General features: G+C 44.5%; 1 pseudogene; it reads right to left on the bottom strand.

Annotated features, from left to right (window-relative positions):
• Positions 1 to 3192: 3192 nt before the first annotated feature.
• LOC119815283 lies at positions 3193 to 5288 on the bottom strand (annotated as a pseudogene).
• Positions 5289 to 5488: the final 200 nt, after the last annotated feature.

Genomic DNA, 5488 nt, shown 5'->3' with positions numbered 1-5488 from the left:
TAGTATGTCCATGCCATCCTGACAGGTGGTCAGGATGTGCAAATGTACTTCTGCTCCTTCTTTTTTAATTATGAGGTCATCTGGGGAGGGGCGGTCTACAGGATACATGACCTAGAGCACCTTAGCTACCTAGACTACAGAATTCTAATGATTTGGTGTCTCAGAGTGATAAAGCTGTTTGAGTTATCCTTTTGTATCATGTTAATAAAGTCTTTTGTTACCTTCTCTCTTCCCCACCCATTTATGCTGGGTATAAAAGCTGTGGAAAAAATAAATGTGGGTGATTTCAGGATTTCAGTCACTGGAATACTCTCCTGATACATTCTATGGCTTCTGTCCTGTTATTTTTTTATGAGTCTTCATATTCTTTACTATATTTCTAAAATTCCCGTGCCCCTACCATGGTAAGAAGTAATTTTGTCGAGGCCAGTCCTTGGAAGTTCCCAAAGCTTTCTATTTTCTGCAGGACAAGCCTAAACTTTGTCAGTTATATAAAAGAGCCACATTAATTTGCAGTGAACAACCAAACTATCAGTAATCCATGAGGATCCAGTAGAAAACACAAGCCCTTACTGTAATATGGAGTAAGGTTTTCTTGACTCAGTGGAGCTAAGGTTCTGTGAGTTTCCCATTTGCCAAGTAAACTCTCTCTTCTTGTATATATTTCCAACTCCAGAGTAAATAATGTCTTAACTATAATTCAGATTTGCTGCCTTCTTTCCTGAAGGTTGAATGGTAATAACTCTGCTTCAAGGCACACTCACCTTTGTCATCAGATTATTTCCTACTTCAAAACTCACCTTCTAATTGCATCATGTCTGTTCTTTGTGCTGCTCGCATGCTGTTTCCCATATGCTGTTCATCATCCCCTGGTCATGTGCCCATAAAACAGTCACCCATGTCTCTTCCCACCTTTGGATTGCAGCTGTTTCTCCATTTCTGTGTGTGTTCCAGAAGGAAATGCCATCTCTTCTTAACAGGCACCCTATCCTTGCTCTCAGGCCTTAGTGTGGCACACAGCTACAGCTATGTACTTTGTTTCTTGATGTGGGGTTCCCCTCTGTATTCTGTGACTATGTTTTATGACCATTGGTTAACAAAGAATCTACTTTGGATCTATGGCAGTGCAGAATAGGGCAAGGTGGAAATTCCAAGCAGAGATAGAGGAGAAAAGAAGGCAGAGTCAGGGAGATGCCATGTAGCTGCCGAAGAAGACAGATGCCCCAGAACCTTACCAGTAAACCATGAGCCTCATGGTAAAATACAAAATAATAGGAATGGGTTAATTTAAGATGTATGAGCTTAGCTAGAAATATGCATAAACTTTTGGCCAAACAGCGTTGTAATTAATATAGCTTCTGTGTGATCATTTTGGGTCTGGGTGGTCGAAAAATGAACGAGCATCTCCACCTACAGGTTTTTGCTACTCAAATAACATCAACTATATATACTACTCTGTACTTTTGTCCTCCTATATTTTAGAAATGTTTTATTCATTTCATAATGGGCCTTCTTTATCCTGATGAATACTAGTCTTTATATAGACATACTACTTATTTTCAAGCAGTTCCTATTAATGGACTCACACTAATCAGAGACTTTTACTATTTGACTGTAATGAATGGTTAGTAATTATTTACCAATGATCCTATAATGACTATATGTCTTTTGTATGTGGAAGGTGGCATTGAGAATTGAGATTAGGGCCTTGTGCGTGATTACTAGGTAAGCACTCCACCTCAGTGCTACAACCTCAGCTTAACATCTGTGACTTGCAACAGGTGACACTGGTCACCAGACATTAAAATGGTAGAGATGGATTTCATTTAGTAACTACTGTCCATAGAGGGAAGACTTAAGATCTGTTCCACTTGCTGCAGAGGCAACTGGGCATTATAAAGAGAACAAAGTATAAGGGGAATGAACAAGGATAGGTCTGGGAAGTGAAAAATGAAGGAAGGAAAACTATACCTGAAGGCTGGCCAAAGTGAATATGATGGGGCAGAATTGTGGGGATGCTTGAAGATTCTGACCTCCCACAGTACAGATGGTTATGTTTCAAAGGAATGGCTTTCGCACCCTTGAGAACAATGCTCAGAGACTGTAGGCTGTGCATATCTCAAAGGGACAAAGGAATGACACAAGCAGAAAGCTTTTCAAACTAAATTCTCTAAGAAAGGGTCAGATGTTGGCTAGAACAGGTTGAGCTTGAGCAGTTTCAGACACAAGCTCAAAGGGAACCTGGATTTTCCCAGGGGTTCTGCTGGAGGCTGCTAGAAGCCACGTGAATGCTGGATCGGCTTCTCAGTATAGGAGCTTGGATTTAGGTCATTATGGGACCAGAGTTATTTTGTAATTCTGAGAATGCAACCTCAAGATAAATTCTAAAAGTGTAACCACTGGATTGAATTGCCCTGTTAGAGATAGGAATTTGTGCTTCTACTGAATGTATAAATATTCTTTACTTCTCCAATCCTAACTCATGCCAAGTGTGTACCATCATGTGTACCTTGGTGTGTTGACCCAATTTTTTTCTTCAGGTTTTTGGTTTTTTTTATATTTGTAAACAAAACTAACCCCCTCACCTCCCAGATTAACTTCCCAAATTACAAAGAGCCAGATTAAATGGCATGTGCAGTGGGTACACCCAGCAAGTATCTGCATGAGCAATTGAACTCTGCGTTTGTTACTATGGCACCCTCAAACAAACAAGACACAGTGTTCTGGGGTGGGGGTCCCAAGTTTTAACTCTGTGGGACTCGGGGAGACAAGCTGGGAAAAGCGAGAGAATGAGGGCATCAATGTACTTTTCTTAATTCTGTCCATATAAACATATTCGTGGAGACCAGAGAGGAAAAGGGGACTAGGATGGTGAAGAAATGGGAGAAGAGGGAAGTGTGGGAACCTCTTAATTCTACCTGACCAAAAAGTATTAAAAAATTAATTTCATGATGAGATAAGAGGTTTAAGAAATGGTAGAAGAGGATGGGAAGAAGAGGGAGACAGAAGGGAACCAACAGGGAAAAGAGGGACCCATCGCAAGGGAGTGGAAAAGAGTCCCATGCCAGTGAGAATCTGTCTGCTTCTGTCTTCGACTGTAAGGTGGTAGACTCTGGCCAAGCCATTCTGTTCTGCTTTGGCTCCCTTTGCTCGGCCCCCACTCCTACCGATCCAGTCCCTCCCTTCCTCCATTTATTGGGAGTTAGTTCGCTCCAGGAGTCTCAGGTAGTTGTTCTTTTTAGCCACTCGAAGTTTGAAACGACTCAGAGTTGTTGAGGTGAAGGGAGGTGTTCCAGGTGGCCAGGGGACTGGGGCAGACAGTCACTATGGTGGACAAAGCAGCGAGGTCTGAGTGGTGGCCTTTCTCTGTCCTCTGCTGTTCCTCCACCTGCACCAGGCAGCCCCTAACCATCCTTAAGCCACTGCATCTTGGGGCCAGACAAGGCAAGCAGGGTGAAGACTTTGTCTGCCTCTGTATAGGTGATTCTTTCAGGGAGGACTATCACTTCCAACACCCTTTCCAGCACAACATCTGCTGTCCCCAGGTCAGCGGAGGCAGATTTGAGTCCTTTTCTCTTGCTTTGGTTTCTGTACTTCAATCCACTCTGCCCCTGGTGCACCTTGTAGGTTGACTGGTCATGAAGCAAGGGAGGACTGATGGACAAATTGTATTGTAATGGCTGACCCAATAGGAAATAGTATCCATCACCCTGTGCAGGACCCCTAGGTTGGGGGGCTGGTGTGAGGATAGGCAGAGTGGACATTGCTGAAGCTGGTGACAGGAGAGCATGCTGGAGACTGGGTAGGAAATGTGACAGCTGTTGTCTATTTGTGTTTTGATCTGGGGGTTACCATTAGGATCTTACAGGTCTCCAGGTTTCTGACCTCACTGGTCCACACTGTAATTTTTACAATGACTCCACTGAATGATGGATGGATTCTGGGAGGCCTGGAGTCTGTTAGAGACATTCAGTTGCATGACTACCACACCTGGTCCAGTAAGTGACACTCCTGAGTACTGTTATGGGACCTGTGGTAGGCTGCAGGGAGAGGGAAATTGAGGCATTTGTTACGCTCAGAGTCAAGAGACTGTAGAAACTCCACAGAAGGGTTTGGGCCATTCTGCTGAGCTGGTGGGATCATGCTGTAGTATATGGCCAAACCCCCTCCTGGGAGGCCTCGTTGCACAGACTGGCTGGCAGGGACCAAGATGGGCAGCTGGACCACATTTGTGAAATACTAACTTGGCAGTGTAGTGTACTGAACCAGGAGGCCTTGCGCCTGGCCTCCCATACAGCTCCTCTGGTTGCTGAGTAGGCCCTGGTTCTCAGGATGCTGGCCCCCAAGCATGCCTTGGTAACAGACTGCTGCTGGTGAGGCATGATGGGCTGTAAACCAGGCTGCTGGGATGGCTAAGGCAGCTGTTTACCATGCTGTATAGGCCACTGGGTGAGAGAGAAAGGTCAATATCTTTGGTTAGAATTAGGATACTGTCCCAGTTGGTGGCGGGGAGTAGTAAGAAACCTGGATCTGTTGAGGGGACTGCATGTAGCCTTGAGTTGGCAGAACTTGCTGAGTAGGTAGCTAGAGGTGGATAGCTGGAAGTAGGGAAGGGCTTTCCTATAGAAGCCATGATGGAGCTAGCTTGTTGGGGATGCTGGGAGATAAATGGGAGCTGGAATAGAGCTGAGGACAGGTCAGCTGCTTCAGTAGCATCTTGCCAGCTAAGACTCACTTGTCCAAAGGGGTTGCTAATTCATCTGTGTAATCATGTTATTTTCAAGAGTAACTGTTGTTGAGGAGTGGTGGGGAGCAGAAAGTTGTTGCTGCTGGGTGGTATAAGAGTACAAAGAAGAAAGCTATGGGCAGACCAGGGTGAGGGCCTGGTTGCATACTTCTGGGGCACCTCGGGTGAGGATGGTGATTCCACTGAAGCTGCTGGCTTTGGTGACAGGGTGTTGCATACTCCAGAGAGAGCCATCTGGATCTCTGCTGCTCCAAGACCATGGATCTAGGGATTTTAGTTTGATGTCTGTGCTACTCTATCAGCTGCTTGAGGTGCAGCTCAGTGGTTCCCATGATGTCATTTAGATACCAGTTCTGGCCAGTTTCTCAGGCAAATAGCCTTTAAAAATTAACTTTAAGTGGAAGCTTTTGTCAATGCTGGAAATGTAACCAGGGCCTTGTACATGTTTAACAATCACTCCATATCCCACCATGCCACCTTCTCTCTCTCTTGTCATGTCCCCAATACCTCTTAGAGTCTCCATAGTGTACTTGTTTGCCATCGCCCTTAAATAAAGCCTATCCTCTCTCTCTGTGGTTGTGTGTGTTGTGACTTTCCAATTCTCTTCTTTTATATCAAAGCTCACGTGTCCAGGGCCTTTGCTCTTTATTCATTGTTCTTTCTTAGTTCATAAGGTCTTGGAAGAGCTGTACATTTATTATTGCTTTAATTCTAACAACAATCTGGTGAGATGTTTACAAT

The sequence above is a fragment of the Arvicola amphibius genome, chromosome 5, assembly GCF_903992535.2.
Source record: "Arvicola amphibius chromosome 5, mArvAmp1.2, whole genome shotgun sequence".
Classification (NCBI taxonomy): Eukaryota; Metazoa; Chordata; class Mammalia; order Rodentia; family Cricetidae; genus Arvicola; species Arvicola amphibius.
Note: the sequence above shows the minus strand (reverse complement) of the source record. Positions and strands in the feature narration are given on the sequence as shown.